The 9,608-nt window shown below is 41.5% G+C and overlaps 1 long non-coding RNA gene across 1 annotated transcript; it reads left to right on the top strand.

The window, feature by feature from the left end:
* The first annotated feature begins 6,226 nt into the window (after positions 1-6,226).
* Positions 6,227-8,241, top strand: LOC147032700 (uncharacterized). Its single transcript, XR_015052154.1, has 3 exons — positions 6,227-6,409; positions 7,236-7,474; positions 7,816-8,241. It is a non-coding gene; the product is annotated as an uncharacterized LOC147032700 (long non-coding RNA).
* The last annotated feature ends 1,367 nt before the right edge of the window (positions 8,242-9,608 follow it).

Here is a 9,608-nt window from a genome sequence, read left to right as displayed (position 1 = left end):
GGTGAAGACACAGACCCGTAGACTCAGCTTCATAGTGGGAGCTCCAATGATGTTGACATTTTGATACCGTTTTGCATTGTTGAAATTGTTAAAAAAAATTCTCTTATATTTGTTATACATTGACAAAAACATTCTCATCAAACTCCCAATTACCCGATTATACAAACCATACAGCCCATCTCTTACTTGAGGCACAATTTTATCTTTGATCATGCGTTGCCTGCACAGCATCCGTCATATTTCTCTTCTTTCGTTTTGATTTTCTCATGTTGAGTGACATTTCGGTTGTATGTGTGCATCTCCATTCAAGAAGAAAAATCATGATGGCCTTAAAATGACAAAGACATCGTGGCTGTTTTCTCGGATATTTAAAGTGTCCTTCGATGGCCTTTGTAGATAACGTCTTTACAATGATGCTACCAGAAGGGATGCTGGTCTGCAAATGCTTCTGGAGGCTGATGAATATTTTTGCCATGAGATTTTGCATACTCTTATTTTACTCCAAAGCAAATGGTTAATTGGTTGATTGTATATAAAAGCAGATATATATATATATATATATATATATATATATATATATATATATATATATATATATATATATATATATATAATAAGTGTATATCTATAATATAGTATATATACTCGAAGCACCTGCTCCCTCTGGGAGCCGTCAAGGGGGTTATGTTATTATATTTATGCCTATTTTACTCCAAGGTGCCCCAGGATTACAGACCCAAAAATGGTTGTGATCGGTTCAGCCGTTTTTGCGGTACCTGGGAACAGACAGACAGATAGATGGTGAATTACAGTAAGATTGTGTATATATATATATATATATATATATATATATATATATATATATATATATATATATATATATATATATATATATATATATATATATATATATGAATGAAACAGTTTAGTGAAAAGCCATTGTGAAATATAATTGAAGCCGTTTGTCGTGGGTTACCCCTTGTAGTTGAGTAAAGTTTGTTTGCTTTAATGCAATGTATTATTTACGGAAGTTAATAATCTCTTATTAATAATAAAGGAGAAGTTCAAGTTTTGTACTGTCGCGTTGCATTGTGTGTATGTTTCACCATAACGAGCCAATCTCCGCAGGTCTTGGATGGTCAGAGGTATCGCTTGAAACAGAGGTCTGAACTGTTGAAATTGAGGAGGCAGATGTGCTACCACCTGTGCCCCTTTAAAACGTGTAGATCTGACACCATAAGGCATTGAGTGAAGGGAAGGAGGTCAGGGTGATTGGGGTGCATGGTTTAGTCTTGGCTCCTGACAGAAGGTCAGGCAGAAAAGCAGATTTGAGACTTTCTTTTTCCTGTTGCCTCCAGCGGCAGGAGCAAATACTGGCTATGGCTGCATGCATGTGCGGGTGGGTGGGGAGGGTGGAGGAAACGAGACAGTGTTTAAAATGAGGTGAAATACAAACAAGCTAAAATCTGTGATTGCCATTAACCTCTCAGTACAAGCTGATATTTCCTCAAGTTCCAATTTGGAGAAGAAAAAAAATTGAGTCAACAAAAACAACTCTTGATAATGTGCATTTTTTTTTTTTTGGTAAAAATCTAATTGCAAACAATCTTTCATAAAGGATACAGTTTTGTTTTTTCATCAATTTTGGTACCTTTTTGAATTCTGTTGTTTCAAGGACAGAGCCTCTCAATCACATGAATATTGGATAGTGGCATTGGTTTTCCCTCGATGTTAAAAACTTTCCACTTAAGCTCAAAGATGGTCATCATGATCAATTGTGTGAACGAGTCACTTGAATGCACAGTTCTCAGGCATGGAAACTCTTCCTCTCAGTCTCTCTAAACTTTCAGCAATGGCTTCTAAATGGTCATCCTGTAGGTTCAAAACAAAAGTGTGAACGTTGATTTCGTCATTTTGATGCAAACTCTTTTCACAAGTGTTTTCCCGTTATTGAGTCGAATTTTTGACAATAACCTCCTCGTCCTCATTATTTTTTCTTCCCATCATTATACACTTTGTGGACTTGTTGATTAAAAATATATCAGCAAAATACCATTGTGGCCATACCAGCAAAAGTACCCGTCCCCAGTGACAGGAAACGTTCATGTTATTGTATCAATTTGAAAAATGTTTTTTTTTTTTTTTACACATAGTCGAGGCTCATAGAAGAGTGAAATTTAGTACACTGAACCGATCAGGATACAACAGGCCAAAAGGAACAAATTTAATGGACTTTAAAAAGGTTTAATTGTGTTGCACTCTTGGTTTCACTCTTGGTTTTCAGCCAAAGCTCTGAATTACTTGCACCCCCAAACCATGAAATGGTGGTGCAACATCTGGCGGCAGAAGTTCAGTTTGTCTAAAAAGAAGGCAAATATACAGCAATTTTTAATTGTGTGTCACTCCATGAAGATCTGTATTCAATCTACTTTAATTCAGACGTTCATCTTTATTTTAAAGATTACTGGAAGGGACAATAAAGTGACTGACTAACATCAAGAAAAGTGAAATTAAAATGTAAAATATCCAATCGGCAGCTTTTCAAATGCAGCATGGGAACAGGACACCGTAAACGGGAGACAGACGAATGCACAGACAGACACCATGGTTCACAATGTATTAATAGATAAATGTTTCCGGAGATGCGTATAATTAGAAAAAAACGAAATACATGCAAAGGAAAGATTATTTTTCTCCATTGTAGGTCTTCATGAAGTATTAATTGAAAATGTGGATGTATAATGATGGCAAAATATTTTCTGATTTATTTCATATGTTTGGCGTGACTGAAAGGTTCCCTCGCCCCCCTGCCCCCTTCCCATTTACGCTTCACTAGCATGTCATCCTTGCACTGTTCACTTGAATATGTGTCACTGCAAAATAAACCAATTCAACATTATAATACTTTCAATATTTAAGGCCATGTGCATGCATTTGAAAACAAATGCAAACCATTGATAGTAGGACATGACAGTGGACCAAAGATGCTTGTGTTTTCCTCTCCCCCTTTCACCCCTCATGCACCTAACCTGATAAAGCAATCAGAAATTGTCGTTGACACACTGGTTTTCGTTTCAATGGAGTCTTTCTGATTTTCCTGACTGCTTGTGAGGTTGACAAACCAAATTTCATCAATTTTTGCATACATAATGTATATGTGCTCCAGGTGCTTTATTTGAGGATGTTCGAGGTGTTGCCTTGCTTTGTGTCATTCGCATAATGAGAAACGTGTGTGATGACTCAGAAGAGTTAAAATGGTCACTGAGTTTTCTTTAGGATAAATAGAGAATGTTGAGCTTTCCGCACGGCTTAGACGAATTGTGGATTAATCTGTGTGAGACGTTGTTATGGAGCAACAACAGCAGCACTCAAATATCTGTGCTCGTATAACTGGACACACAAAGCCATCTGCACGTTAGCCGAGGTAGATAAAATAAGCCGTGCACAATTTCTCGTTTTCTTTTCATCAAGATTTTACAAAGGGCTGCGGTGTTGAAGTCAAGGACTCGTGCAAAGTCGTGATTGTGCATTGAGAATGAGTGTTTAGCAAGGGAGCTCATGGCTACAGTTTGCACCAGTAGGAGGACGATGAGAAACCGAGGAGGCCATGTGCCACGGGACTTGATGGGCATTTGGGATTGTAAAAACAGCTGGGTTATATAGTATAAAACAAAAACAAGCAATTCCTCTACACGCCATTTTGTTTAAAGTTTTGCTGCGTTTATAACTTTATCACATGTCGGCGCTGCAGTGACCTTGTGTTATGCTCACCGGCGGTGACTTCCTGAATGGCTTGGAGTACATTTGTGGCCAACACAGATTACAGCAAGGTTTGGTGCCCTATGACCCTTGCCTTTTTTTTTCTTTTTTGACTTTTTCTTTTTTTAACTTTGTGGCAGTTCAGCGTCGATTCGTGAAAATGCCGTTTCTGCAACGCTGCACATGACGGAGAGCGAGTTGCTCTGCTTCTCCAGGCCAAACGAATCCACCCATTATGACCCACCATGCCTCGACCCGTTGCACTTCTGAGTTGAGGTTCAGCCCCACCGCGTGATTGGTCAGGGAACGAAGCCACCATTTGGTCCAGATACCGTGTGGCCTTTTCAAACGATCATAATGGGTTTTGCCAACTGTGCACAAACACAAAATCGGGCTTGTGCCGTCCTAGGGAGGAGCGAAAATGAAAAGGCACAGTTCAATGATCCGGATGTAAATGTATGGTGTACTCATCTCATATCCGCAAAGGATTTCTCATAAGGGAAATTGATTTTGGAAACCCTGAAGTCACGCAGGACGAGATTGCTATGTTTCATGTCGCGGCCCCACATGCATCACCACAATTTCGTATAATTGGTTTTGCTAATTTGGCAAATGCATCTAATTTGAATGCAGATTTTTCTGCCGTGCATCCAATCTAATGGAAATTTCCCCTGAGGTGGTATTTGTTTGCACTCCAATCACGTGGTTCGAGCAGTAAGTGCAGCTGCAGATTTGATGTCTCCCTCGAGCCAAACCATCTGCCTTGAGGCGGTGAGAGAGGCGAGGATGCTTGCCATCGCATGTGCCGTAGTAGACACATCTCGGCTCATTGCAAATCTTTTTCTTCTTCATGTCGGCCTCCACTTCAGCAATGCAAGATACCCTTGCATTCATGACCGCATTGCATTTCATGAAGACAAACTGCACAGTGTTCATGTGCATCTCCCAACAATGTTAGCGATCTCGTCATCTTCATCTTCGATCCGACTCAAGTCTTGACTACAAAGCGTTTGCCACCTTTGTAAATGTGCCGGCTCCTTCATGTCTCAGGTGCTAATTTTGTAACACCTGATCGAGACAGATAGGTGGAAAGAAGCGGAGACAATAATGCAAGGTGATGGTTTTGTAAGGTGGAGGTTGAGACGTTCGTGGCACTTTTGGGTGATCAGGGATACAAAATAGGGCGGTTTGTGGACAATGGAGGTGTGGAACAGTCGAAAGTTGTGGAGCCAGAAGGAAGGAGCATTTAAAATGATGGCAAAAAGAATAATGTTTTTAAAGTAGCATTTGGACACATTTCGGAGAAGATGCTGCGAGGAACTACAGGAGTGAAGAGTTAAAAAAAACAGCAAAGATGTAGGAAACAGGAAAGCTCTATTTCAAATCCTGTGTATGTTCATTGCTCATTTTATTTCTTCGTGAGACCGTGAAGTTATATTCTTGTTCTTTTGGAACAGAAGAATTCATCTTCGCCAAAAAGGTGCTGCTGTTAGGTATGAAATCATGGCTACCGTTGGCCATTAGGTCTGAGAATGCTGCTTTTGGGGTGTTTTTTGCTTTTCTCACTAAATGTGCGGCATGCTGCCGTGCCTCGGTGATCGAGTGTGGCTCGACCGCACGAGACCTTTATCGCGGGCTGGGGAGGCCGAGCCTGCGGCCGTCCCGGGGAGCGTGCGGAGCACGGCTGCTCTTTTAATTTGGACAGCGTGCAGCCCCGGCAGACATATGCCCCCGTAGGATTGGAGGCCGCACAGCTCCGTGCGCCCTGCTGGCGGATTGATGGGGCTAATTACGGAGTGAAATCACGCGTGAGAAGCCAAAGATGGGCTCAAGTGTCTGTTCCAAAGGTTTCCCAGGCCGCCTCTCTGCACTTCATCCATCTTTGAAATGCAATCATTTGATGCCCCCCTTTCTCTATTTTGAACCCCTCTTCCAATGCCCTCCCCCGACTGTCAATTTCCCCATGTTTCTGAGATAAAAGAAGGAAGAATGAAAAAGGCAAAGGAGGAACAATAATTTATTTTCGCGGTCATTTTCCCATGGCTCGAAAGCACGAAATGCCACCTGGCAAGGTTACAAAATGAACTCAAGGAAGCTCCAGAAAAAGCGTCGACTAACCTTGGTCGAGGTTGTCCAATTCCCCGCCATGATTTCTTTGAATGCATATATGTGTTTTTCTTCCTTCCCAATTCCTTCCGCAGAGGTCATCCCTCGCCGTAATATAAACCCAATTGCGTATGCCATACCCGCAGCAGCTTCACTGCCGCAGTATCGTGTTTTAAACGTCTGAGCATCCCTGATCAACGTCCCCCCCCCCCCACGTCTTTTTACTGACATATCTCGAGGGACCAGCTCCGCTGTGTCCCTTTCACCAAAACCCCATCGCACCTGATTTATTAAAATATCCAGTCGTTATACAGAAGAAAACAGGTATCAAAGGCGGCGCGGGGAACATTGCCTCGTTTGATTTCTCGTACAGCTGTGGATGGATTTTTTTTACCGCCGCTTCTTATCTGCCTGCGCGCTGCAGATTATCGCTACCGCGCAGTTCATAAACTCTGTTGATATCGCAGGCGCAGACTCTATTTCGCCTTCCCCGGTCATTTCTGTCGCCGAGCGTCGCACACGCGTGCCCATAGGCGGAATACAGGTCAGCTCAGAGCTGGGCCCGGAAGATGCACCTGAGCACAGGCCTATGAATTTGTGGCTGGGCCGCTGGTTCTTTTCCCCATGCCTTGTTAAGACAAACGGTCCCGTCAACCTGACGGGTCTAACTTATTCATTTAATCTTGCCGCACGAGCGAGCTTCTCTGCAAGCCGGGTTCGAGCGCCGTGCATTTCAATCGAGTTTCATTAGGCAGGCCCCTTTTTGAAGGCATCCATTTAGAACCAGCGCAAAACACGGTCGCGCACTTGTTTTTTGGAAGGCCAAAGTAATAGTAGTACGCTTTGTAAATGCCCCTGCCGCTGAGCTGGAAAAAAAGCATGCACTTTCAAACGTTGTATTTTGGTTTGGCTTTACATTCCCAACCGCCTCCCCTTATATCATGCTATTTTTCGACAACTGCAGCCAAAAACCCCTTCTCTCTCCCCACTACTTCATCTGCTTTTTTATTATTTATTTAATTATTTAGTTCTTTTTTTGTCATTTCTCCCCCCCCCCACTTTTTGATCTATTGGCCAATTTTTACTTATTTTTCTCGTTTTTTAAATTTTTTTATTCATCATTTATTTTTTCTTCTGGGTTTCATATTCATCTCATCTCTCCTTTTGTCTCATCTCTCCTTATGTTTTTTTTCTTCTTCGTCATCTTCTTCATACATATATATATATATATATATATATATATATATATATATATATATATATATATATATATATATATATATATATATTTCACCCTTTGATCACCTGTTCAATTGAATGACTTTATTTGGTGGTTTTCTGTTTAAATACCTTCTTTTTTTCTGGTTCAGATGACACCTTTACATCATGACACGTGCACGCAGTCTTGGACACGTACCCTGGATACACTGCACGACGGTGGTGAACGAGCAACAACGACTCTTGGAAACACTATCAGCTCACGACATCCCCACAACACGCAAACACCGTGATGTGTGCAACAATGAAATTTTGAGCGAAGGGTGCCACCCTCTGGCAACAAGAGATAACCAGAATCAGGAGAACCTCCAATATTTACTGGCATATGAAGGTACAGTGCTTTGTACAATCCTTTGTCATCTATCAGCAGTCTTGCCCTGCCTTGCATGTTCGGCAACATTACTTCTGTTACCCTTCCTTGGAGGAGAAAAAAAAATTAAAGTAATTTTTCTTCGAATACTCTGTTTACTACATGTAATTAAATGGATATTGTGAGATTTATCCTAAATTGCCTTGGGCAGGGTTTGTTATATAAAGGCCACTTGTTCAAGCATATAACTGTAAATGATTAGACTCTTACTCCTGAAGGTTAATAAAAGAGTTTTAACTTTTGGGGTGTGGGTAAAATCGATTGTTTTAATTAACCTGCCCGCCTCCCGATTTAAACCCCAGGAAGGCGCTCTATTTTCCGGGAGGGACCCAGAGCCTTGGGTCGTCCATCATGCGAGTTTCTGGCCCGAGGTCTCGTCAGCATGATTTATAGAGGCAGCTGCTGAAACCAGCCATGCACGCCTCACCATGATAGGTTTTTACGCCTGTTTCAATTAAACCGCTATAAGGTGTGGCGGTAGCCACTCTGGTGCGGTGCCTTTCATAATGAGCATCTGGAAACGGTGTCCGGTTGCGGCAATGCCCTTGCAGCTTTGGTCCTGGAAGACACTGCAGCACCCGATGTGTTGCTTCTCTTCTGACTTTCATGCAATACCCTTTAAAGATTGGTGCATTCAAGATTGGTGAAATTGTCATTGTCGTTTTAATTTTTAATCACTGCACAGTGTATTTTCATGGATGTCTTGTGTATTGGCCAGGAAATATAATAGATGTAAACATATGTATATATGTGTGTGTGTGTGTGTATGTATATATATATATATATATATATATATATATATATATATATATATATATATATATATATATATATATATATATATATATATATATACAGGGTGAGTCAGAAGTATCACCCGATTTCTGTCAGTTGATTGTTTGTTTGCCATTTGCATTCCAGTGTACAAGAAAGTAGAATTAATAGAATGACATGTTTATCTAACCATTTATTCAAGAAAAATTATAACGGAACTGTACCAAGCTGTTTTACTTGCAATTTTCAAAGTGCCATCCCTCGTGATCGATGCACAATTGCAGCCGAGCAGGCACAGAGCGGCACACATGTCTGCAGAGTTCGATATCAATTTCCTCAAACTTTGCAGTGTTTTGAGCCTTCAATTCCTGAATGGTACGAGGCTTTTCACGATAAACAAGGTCTTTCATGAGCCCCAAAGAAAGAAATCTGGAGGTGTAAGGTCTGGGGAGCGTGCCGGTGACTCGATCGCACCGCGGCGGCCGATCCACTTTCTGGGAAAGTTTTCATCAAGCCACTGACGAACATAACGTCCATAATGAGGTGGAGCTCCATCATGCTGGAAATAACAGTCCTGATCTTGTACCCTGGGACAAAAGAAGGTTTGCAGCATATCCAGGTAAATTTCTGCAGTGACAGATCACTCAAAGAAAAAGGGTCCAATTATCCCTAATGGAGATATGGTTGCCCAAACTGTCATGCCAGGTAAATTTACCTCCTTCTCAACTGTCACTCTTGGGTTATTCGCAGCCCAGTGGACACAATTGTGTCTTTAATTGTGCCGTTAAGCTTAAAACTTGCCTCATCTGACCACCAGATGTTGTCTAGCGTTGTGTCCTCTTCGTGAAGTTTAGCTTAGAACTCCGCAAAATTGAAGACGGCGGTCGTCATCTCCATCATGAAGGTCATGCAGTAAGCGTGGAATGTAAGGTTTCCATTTTTTCTGGTGAAGGATATGGATAACACTTGATTGGCTCACTTCCAACCCTGCAGGTAAACGGCGAGTTGACTTTTGCGGACTTTCTTCCAGTCTTCTGATGGCTTCTTCAGCCTTAGATACATTTGTTGCCGTTTTCGGACAACCGGACTTCTTTGCAGTGGCTACCGACCCTGTTGCTTCAAATTCCTCGACAATCAATCGTATGTTTCTTCCCTGATGTGGATTAATATCGAATTCCTGTGCCAAACGGCGTGCTGCCATCGTTGGTTGTTCATTACATTTGTAGGAATGTTTCACGGCCGCAATGCGTTGATTCATTGAAAGGTAATTCATGGTTCAATTTGGTGCAAATTCAGTAACTTTCCAAACTCGCAGTAATAA

This window comes from Eptatretus burgeri, chromosome 2 (genome assembly GCF_056783735.1).
Source record: "Eptatretus burgeri isolate ZD-2024b chromosome 2, Ebu_testis_v1, whole genome shotgun sequence".
Taxonomy (NCBI): Eukaryota; Metazoa; Chordata; class Myxini; order Myxiniformes; family Myxinidae; genus Eptatretus; species Eptatretus burgeri.
This window is presented reverse-complemented; position numbering and strand designations above follow the sequence as displayed.